At 53.2% G+C, this 9,574-nt stretch overlaps 1 long non-coding RNA gene across 2 annotated transcripts; it reads right to left on the reverse strand.

The window, feature by feature from the left end:
• Positions 1-264: 264 nt before the first annotated feature.
• On the reverse strand, positions 265-9,207 carry LOC109492362. Of its 2 annotated transcripts, XR_006586555.1 has the most exons (5): positions 8,748-9,198; positions 5,154-5,287; positions 4,231-4,317; positions 3,615-3,847; positions 265-815 (listed from the first exon to the last, which is right to left on the reverse strand). It is a non-coding gene; the product is annotated as an uncharacterized LOC109492362 (long non-coding RNA). The 2 variants fall into 2 exon arrangements; XR_002146204.3 differs by lacking the exon at positions 265-815 and having other exon boundaries at positions 2,823-3,847; positions 8,748-9,207.
• Positions 9,208-9,574: the final 367 nt, after the last annotated feature.

Raw genomic sequence — 9,574 nt, forward strand, 5'->3', positions numbered from 1 at the left:
CGTTGGGGAAATGAATGAGACAGCGAGGTCCAGAGAGAGCCCCAGCCACCCTGATCGAGAAAGCAAACACTCACGTTGCCTCGTCCTTCCTCAAATTCCACTTGTGTGACCTTGGGCAAGTCGCTTGAACTCTCCGAACCTCAATCACTTGATCTCTCACGTGGGGACAATAATAGATTAATTTACGATATAACTTGCTTAAAACACTGCCTAGCACATAGGAAGCACCCAATCCGTGACAATATTGTTGTTTTAATAGAATTGCAACTAGTTGTCGATGTACTTTGTAACTGGGGATTTACTGTCTCACGGGGTGCCGGGACGCTTACGGGCGGTGTCCTCGAGCACCCCCATGGTGGTGGGAGGCCCCATGTCATGCCCTGCCCTTAGGAAGCCCTGGAGAGTTGGCAAGAGCATGAACTTTACTCAGATGTTGCAGAGTACGGGTCCCAACGCTGCCATTTAATGACTATGTGATTTGGAGCAAGAAACAAGGCCCAGTCTCTTCAAAAAGGAGGTACGAACAAACTCCCGGTTGCTGGAAGGGTTGACGACACCCAACAGGTCCTCAGTAACGTTTCTCCCCCGGAGGGTCCCATTTGGCCCCTGGAGAAGGAGTCCGTGAGGGGTTCTGGCCCCGCTGCCTCTCTCTGTGCTCAGCTGCTAGGGCCTTGCCGTCTTGGAAGAAACGGAACGTTCTGGGGAAGATGACCCCGGCCAGGTTGCTAATGGCCAACACCCCTCAGAACTGGGAGGGCCTCCCCATCTCCTGAGTGAAGCTGGTTTCCTCCGGGCTGTCCGTCTCTCTCCAGGCCCTGAGCACAGGTAGGAAGGATGGGAAACACATAAGGACTGGCAAGCAGCTACTGGCTCACGCGAGAACTGGCCTATGCATCACCCTGGCCCCGCTGGCTGTTGCCAGTGGAGGGCACTGGTTAAATTCTCTGAGTCTGAGCCGGGCGTGGGGTTCAGATCCTTACACCACGGTGTATTGTTCAAGCCCAGGGGGCTGCAGTCACACTGGATTCCATGGAACCCGGGAAGCTTACCAGCTACGGCCCCTGTGTTGGTGCGGCAAACCTCAGCTTCCTCATCTGTAAAATGGGTGCAGGGTGACTGAACAAGACCACGCAGGCAAGGAGGGAGGTGAGCGTAGCAAATGCGTGGCAACTGGGGTTGTTTTTTCTGCCTCTTTCCCTCTGGGTACCCTTGCTGTGTTCACTGTGGAAAGCCCTGAGGCCTCACTGGTCCGCCCAGAACAATTTCCCCCACCAGGAAGCATTGTTCTCGGGATCTTCATAAGTAAACACACCCTCCGGGCGAATCTGCCCAGTGGAAAATACCCACGGTGGCTCCCAGAGACTCTCTTCCCTCAATTCTTCCGACTGGACAGGGGGGAGAGTCGCCCTTGGGTCCCGGCTACCGGGGTGAATTTAGGCAGTGGACTTCCACCAGGGGTCAGCTAGCCGTAGCCCCAGGAGACGATGCTGTGGGACCAGGAGCGAAGCTGTAACTCCTCCCAAACTGGACCGTCACCTCTCTGAAAGGTAAGGAGAGGGGAGGTCTGTGACGGGCCGCCCCTCGCAACCACGGCAGCCAGCTGAGGTGGGGAGGTGAGGCCTCTCCGTTTGCTGGAAATGAATCCATGGAAAATGCTGGAATGATGTCCCCGCCTCTGGAGCCACTGGGAGGCCGCAGACCTCAGGGGCGGGGGGGTGGGGGGGGGTGCGGGAAGGGCTGTGGGAACACACAGAGCAGACGGGGATCAAACTGACTTTTTGACACGTTTCTGTGGGAAGGCGGCCCTGAGTGTGAAGCCGGCTCCCAGAGCAGCTTGGGACCTTTCATGTGGCGCCAGGGCTGGTGCTGGCGCCCTTCACTGGATGCTGGGGCCCCGGGCGGGGAAGGCAGAGGGGGGGGACGGGAGGGGGCCCGGGGGGCTCCCACTTCTTTCTACCTCCGGCACCCTGGCGTCTTCCCCGCCAGAGGCTGGAGGCAGCCTGGGCTCTGGGGTCAAATTCTGACTCAGCCAGTTCGCCGGCTGTGTGACCCGGGACAAGCCACTTGACTTTCTTGCTACTGTTTCATTAAAGAATGTTGTTGTATTGAAACAGATTGCATATATTATTATTTCATGGGATCAGAACAATCCGGCAAGGCAGAGATCATTAAGCCCATTTTACAGATGAAGAAACTGAGTCTGGAGCCTAAGAAACACCCAGACCGTGAGGGGCACAGCCCAATGCAAACGCGCGCCTTTTGCGTCCAAAGCCTGGGTTCTTTGTTTGTTTGTTTGTTTGTTTGTTTTTGTTCTTGTTACGTCCAGAAACCTCTCTAGTTAAGGCTATTGATGGAAACATGACCTACTTTTGTTAGTGAAGCTATCGTGAGTACCTGAGGCACATAGCACACCGCATGGTCCCATGGTTGGAGCCTCCGGACATTTCCCATGGGGACGGCACAAATGTCCCCATTTTATGGGGGATGGGGTGACACTGGGGCTCATAAGACCAGTAAAGGGACCCAACAGGGATAGAGCGTGGGTAGCATGGGCTGGTGCAATGTCCAATTCTCTCCTCTCCGTGGTTCCTGTCCTGGAACCATGCCAAGCCTGGGAACCGTGGGGCTTTGGAGAGTACCCCTAGAGAGGACAGGCAGGAGGGACCCACCCTTGGCCTCCCTGAAGCGCCCCCACGTAGCTGGGGGATGAGTCACCCACCCCTAGGGGACTTCCCTAATTGCCCACAGGTATGCAGGGCCCTGTGGGGCCCAGCCTCCTCAGTGCTTGACAGAGTCCAGGCCCAAGGGCAGGGAGCTGGGAAGCAAAGTGACTAGAGAGGCTCGGGTGAGGTCAGGGAGGGTCGCCATCTTTGTGTCACCTGCCCTGGGACCGCGTGGGAGGACGGTCAGCTTGGGAAGACAGACAGAAGTGGCCTTGAGGTCCAGTTCTGCCACAGCAGCTGGGGGACCTTGGCGGACTGACCGACCCTCACCGAATCTCAGCGGCCACTTCTGAGGAAAGGGTTAATAATGGTACACTCTTCACAGAGGTGATGAAGGACCCCAAATACTGTCTGGCTTACATGGTAATGAGGGGTTTAGCACACGGATACACTCAATATGGACTGGCTGTTATTGTCGTTGCTGTTGCCATCCTCGGGCCAATGTCCAGAACCTTCTGCCGGCTCAAAGACACACACTGAAGGGTGGTGCCCAGGGCTGGTTTGAGAAGTCAGAGAATCACGTAACCCCATTTGGGGGGCCCTGAAAGTGAAGCTTTTGTTGCATGATCGAGGGATGGAGTGGGGGGCTCCCAGTGGGGCAGTCGGGGTGGGGATGCTGGCGGGGGAGCCTCAGCCCTGCCTTCGTGGCCTGGCAGAACTGGCCTGCACTCGCACACTCTCATGCAGCGGTCCCTGGGATGGCACCAGAAGCCCAGGGTTTCAAATGATCCTGGGTTGCCCTCTCCTCGATGCGTCCGCTGAAGGCCACTGACAGGACATGGCCAACCTTGCTGCTGAGGCGTGGTGCCCTCTGGGTTGCTAGAGGACTGTGGGGCTGGTTCACAGTGGGCTTTCGGCAAGACGAGACCCCTCTCCACGCCTCAGTTTTACCTTCTGAGAAGTGGGTAGAGGCTCTCTGGCTTTTTCTGCCTCCCTTGGAGGAGCTAAGGAGGACGCAGAGGCTGGCCTCGGCTAGAGGGACCCAGGAGGAGCTCCTGGTCTGTTTGGGAGCCACGCTGGGTCCTTCTGGGCTCCGCAAGTTGGCGGCCTTGTCCGCACCAAGGGTGGTCAGCACATTCGAGGACTCCGCCTGAGCTCACACCGCCATAGCAGGCCCTTGCTTTCTGGGAAAGGAGTAAAGATTAATTAAGGTTGTCAGGGCCTAAGTAAAATCACCAATGTCAATTTCCTCCCTCTGGTTCTTGCTGTCAGAATAAATTGGACAGTCATTACCTAATACTCAGCCCTATTTTCCTAATATTTCATGCATGCTGAAGCGTTGATGGGAAACAGGGAGGGTGAGGCCCTTTGGAGTGGCAGAGAGGGCAAGCCGTGTGGAGCTAAGGGTGTCCTGGCAGAATGACCTTGCCTCCCGCCACTCCCTGGAATGGTGATCTCGGGAGGGGGCCAGGGGTGGGGCTCTGTCCACACAGGGCACTGTTCTGTCCCAAATGAGACAGATAGACCTACTGGCAACAGCTCCCAGGGACCGTCAAGCAGCTGGTACCTTCGGGGACTTTGGTTTCAGACCAGGCTCCAAGGGCCACAGCAACTGGTGCCTTCATGGACTCCAAGATAACCTCAGTTTCTTAATCTGAAAAATGGGAATGAATGAAAGAGCTTCACTCACAAAAGTGGACAGTCTGTCCCTTCCCAGGTGCAGGTGTCTCCCCGGGGAACACTCCAAAGACCGGAAATCCTTCAAGTACCAAAATAAGAGCTGAAGGTGTTGATGGTAGCCTTTCAAGGTCCCCCACGTAGGATGACGTGCCTCACTGACTTATGGAACCAGCCCTAGGCACCGCCTCTCGGTGTGTGGCCTTGAGCTGGCAGAAGGTCCTGGCAATTGGGCTAAGGACGATAACAACACCACCGATAGCAACCGGCACCTACTGGGTGGATGTATGTATATACTTGTCAGCTGATGACTGAGAGCATTTTGTGAGAGCGTTAATGGGGAGGGGGCAGAGAGAACTCTCTGGGGTGCTGGAAATACTCTATTTCTTGATCTGAAGGATGGATATCCCAATGCATACAAACAGAAGTATTCATTGAGCTGCGCACTTAAGACTTTGCTTCACGTACGCTATGGGTCACCGAAACTTTGGAACAGCAAAAGGATTCGGCCATCATTGGGATCTGAGTGTTGACCATAAGAGGCTCTGAAATACTGAGAACCAACTGAGGGTTGATGGGGAGTGGCGGGGGAGGGGAAAGTGGGTGATGGGCACGGAGGACAGCACCTGTTGGGATGAGCCCTGGGTGTTTATGGAAGCCAATTTGACATTAAATTATATTTGATATAAAACAAATACAAAAATAAAAACTGAAGAGCACTCTGTGATGCTACTTCCCTGTGGAGAAAGAGCTCTTGATTGGGCATCACCCTGGGCCTGGCATGGTGTGACAGGGCTCCACAGGCTCCCTTACCTTAACTCCGCTGGTAAGCCCATGAAGCAGGACTCGCCATCCCCAGTGCGGAGCAGGCAGCAGGGCGGGAGGGGCGGGAGACCAGGTCTGCAGCCAGCCTCCAAGCTTGGGCAGGTAGGTCTCAGTCTGCACACCTGTGACAGAGAATGATGACAGAGCTGACCTCAGAGGGACAGAATGAGCCACTGCTGGAGGGAATGTCAAGTGGTATAAACCCCATGGAAACCGTACGGTGGTTACCCATAAAATAAAAAATGGAATTACTGTATGATCCAATGATTCTCCTTCGGGTATATACCCAACAGAGTTGACAACAGGGCCTCCAAGAGAGAGTCGTACATCCATGTGTACATGATAAACACTATCAAGAATGTAGGGGCGCCTGGGTGGCTCGGTTGGTTGAGCGTTGGGCTTCAGCTCGGGTCATGATCTCGCAGTCCGTGGGTTCGAGCCCCGTGTCGGGCTCTGTGCTGACAGCTCAGAGCCTGGAGCCTGCTTCAAATAGATTCTGTGTCTCTGCCCTCCCCTGCTCGTACTCTGTTTCTCTCTCAAAAGTGAATAAATATTAAAAAAAAAAAAAAAAAAAAAGAATGTAAAGTGCTTGCCTCAGAGAGGCGATAAATGAAGGCTAAAACTTCAGCCAAGTGACTCCCCTTCTCTGGGCCTTGGTTTCCCCCTATGCTGGGGGGTGTATGTGTCAGTCCCCTCTGCATGGATTGTCCCCACTGATGGGTGCCCCCCGAGACCTGAAGCCCCTTGACCTGCAGCTCTCGGGAGTGCCCGGGCATCAGGGATGGACGTGGGCAGTTTTCTTTTGAAGAAGGCCTCTGTGCTCCCCTTTCAACTGGAGCCTGAAAGGTTATATACCCGTACTCTTCAAATTCACAGCCAGCCCTGAGATCTTCTCACCCTACCAGGTCACTGGGGAGAAGTTGCCTCCATCTGATGGAGGCAGCCCAGGCCACTTTTGGACACAGGAGGATGGTGCTCATTTCTTTTGTGCACTAACTTTTTGGAGTTCCGACGTGTGCTGGGCCCTGCGCTGGGCTCATGCAAGGTACAGACAGTATGTCAGGGATGCCGCCTCCAGGGAGCACAAGAGCAACCAGGATGTCAAGTCTTGCCCACAAATCTCCATAATCCAAGAAAATAAGTGATAGAGGTTGTGAGGAAGGGATAGAGTGAAAGTGGCAAGGTCCCTTGAGCTGGAAGGGAACTTCTATCACACATGGACAGCAAACTGCCTGAAGACCCCCTCTAGACATTCGGACGGCCCTCTCGGAGTCCCAGGGAGTAGCAGCCCTACCTAGTTCTCTCCCTCCTCCTTTCACCGCTGTCTGGGGACAGAGGACCAGAGAAGCTGGTTGGGGTGGGGGAGGGAGACAGAAAGCTGGAAATTTCAGACTCCATTCACCCCAGCATTGTGACTTGGCGGCTAAGTTGCTTTACTTTGCTGAACCTCCGTGTGCTGATCTGTGAAATGGGAATGCCGTGCTGTGGGCCCTATCTCAGACATTGCCCCACGGCATAACTCCACCACACCAGAGCTTAGGGCTAGACACGTCCAATCCCCACGGCCTAGAACACAGCGAAGAGTGAGGACTTACCAGGTATTTGTTGAATAACATGTGTAATAAAATCAAGCACAGGACCGGACCCTGGATGGTGGAAACAATCTTGAAAAAGAATGAAAGTGGAGGGCTCACACTTCCTGATTTCAAAACCTGCTATTAAGTTACAGTAATCAAAACACTGTGGTGTTGGCATAAAGACAGACATATAGACCAATGGAATAGAATAGAGGGCCCAGAAATTAACGCTTGCACATACAGTCAAATGATTTTTGACAAGGGTGCTGAGACCATTTCATAGGGAGAGGACAGTTTTTCCAAGAAATGGTGCTGGGAAAACCGGATATCCTCAATGAAAGGACAAAACCGGACCCTTACCTCACACCGTATATAAACGGTAACTCGAAATGGACCGAGAACCTACACATAAGACCTGAAACAGTTCAACTCTTGAAAGAAATCAGAGGACAAAGCTTCATGGCGCTGGATTTGGCGATGATGTCTCGGATGTGACGCCAAAGGCACAAGAGCAAAACCAGACAAACTAGATTTCATGAAAACTGGAAATTTTGTGCCTCGTAAGACACCATCCGTAGCGCGACAAGGCACCCCCACAGAATGGGAGAAAACACCTGCAAATCATCCATCTGATAAAGGCTTCATATCCAGAATACAGAGGAAACTCCTAAACACAGCAAAGGAATAAACATTCAAAAATGGGCAAAGGACTTGAACAGACAGTTCTTCGAAGAGGATATACCAATGGCCAATCAACACATGAAAAGATGCTCAGTGTCACTCATCCTCAGGGAAATGCAAATCAAAACCACCTCGCACCCATTACAATGGCTACTGTCACCAACAAAAACAAAAACAAAAAACAAAAAAGCCCAAAAACAGAACTCAAGTGCTGGCGAAGATGTGGAGAAATCGGAACCCTCGTGCATTGTTGGTGGGAACGTTAAATGGTATGGCTGCCGTGGAAAACAGTCTGCAGGTTCCTCAAAAAATTAAAAATAGAATTACCACATGGGCCCCAGCAATTCTACTTTTGAGTATATACCCGAAAGAACCGAAAGAAGGGTCTCAAAGAAGTTATTTGCCCACCCATGTTCATAGCAGCATTATTCACAACAGCTAAAACGTGGAGGCAACCCAAGTGTCTACTGACTGATGAATGGATTACTAGTGAACGTACACACGTACAATGGAATATTATTCAGCCCTAAAAAGGAAGGAAATTCTGCAATATGCTACAACACGGATGATCCTGGAGGACAATGTGTTCGGTGAAATAAACCAGTCTCAAAAATATTGTATAATTCCACCTACATGCGGTGCTTAGAGGGGTCAAAATCAAAAAGCCCGAAAGCGGAATGATGGTTGTCAGGCACTGGGAAGAAGGGAGAACGGGGAGTTTGGGTAAGTAGAGTTTCAGACTGACGAGATGGAACGCGTTAGGGGGACGGATGGTGGGCATAACCACACAGCACCGTGAATGTAGTTAATGCCACTGAACTGCACACTAATAAACGGTGAGGTGGTAAACTTTATGTTGCACGCATTTTACCACAATGAAAAGAAGAAAAAATATCAGGGCGCCTGGGTGGCGCAGTCAGGTTGAGGCTCAGCCTCGGTGCAGACCATGATCTCATGGGTTCGTGAGTTCGAGCCCCGCCTGGGGCTCACTGCTGTCAGCCTGTCCGCATACAGCCCGTTTCGGGTCCTCTGTCGTTGCGGCTTCCCTGCTCACGCTCTGTCTCTCAAAAATAAACGTTAAAAATTAAAAAAAGAAAAAAAATTAAGCATGGAAGAGTGAGACTAGGCGCATCCTGGACATTCTTATGCTTATCCTGGGCGGGACCCTGAAAGAAAGATTGAGACCCTCCCTCAGTTTGGGGTGTGTGATGGGGGCGGGGGGGGGGGGGGAAGCACCTCCTGGACGGGAGCAAAGTTTGAGCAAAGACTGGAAAAGGGAAGGGAAGAACAAGAGGTCATGGAGCCTTGTTGTTTCTCTTCGTACCCAGTATGTGGGTCTAGAGCAGACACGGTGTCACCCCGGTCCCCAAGTCCAGAGACACCGGCCTTGATGTGGACATGATACACGCCATGCCTGCCCTCTCCGAAGGCCCCAGCGTTCCCAGGCCTTCACAGTCTTGCTTAATTCCCTCAAATATACGCAGCCTTTAATTTATGGGGACACAGTAGTGGCCCCAGGGTCTGAACTAGAAATCAAAGCAAACAGGCATCATTTGCCATAAACAGGCCGCTCCCCAGTGGGTTCTGAGGCCCAGGGACAAGGAAACCCCGAGATCCTCAGATGGGGAGCTCACAATAGGCGCGGGGCTGCGGTCCAAGGCTCCGACCGCGAGGCCCCTCCCAGCTCCGGTCTTGGAGGAGCCTCTGAGCCGCTGGGAGGGGCCGTGGACAATGGGGGGCGGAGTCCACCGGCGGGATGGGGAACAATGGGTCCAATCAATTCCGGAGCCTCCTCGCTTGTTCTAAAATAAGTCCTGGAGGTCTGGGGGTGGATGTAAATCCCAGTAGAGAAGAACAGCCTCGCCTCCCTCCGTTAGGGGGGTTGGGCTCTGGCCCCCCGAGGACCCATCGCAGCGCCCCAGGGGCCCACGGGTGTTGGTGTGCTTCTAAATGTTTAACAACCTGCTCCGGAGAGGGTCAGCCCTGGCCTGGAGGATTTGCTGATCGCCCAAATGGAAAACTCCCCGAGGCCAATTTCAGGCTCCCAAGGCAACATCCCAGAAGGCAGAGCTGGGAAGAGGTCTGCGTCGGTGCACCATAGTGGGGTACTTCCTGCACATGCCATAGATTCAAGTGATCTCGTGGCATTCG

This window comes from Felis catus, chromosome D1, assembly GCF_018350175.1.
Source record: "Felis catus isolate Fca126 chromosome D1, F.catus_Fca126_mat1.0, whole genome shotgun sequence".
NCBI lineage: Eukaryota > Metazoa > Chordata > Mammalia > Carnivora > Felidae > Felis > Felis catus.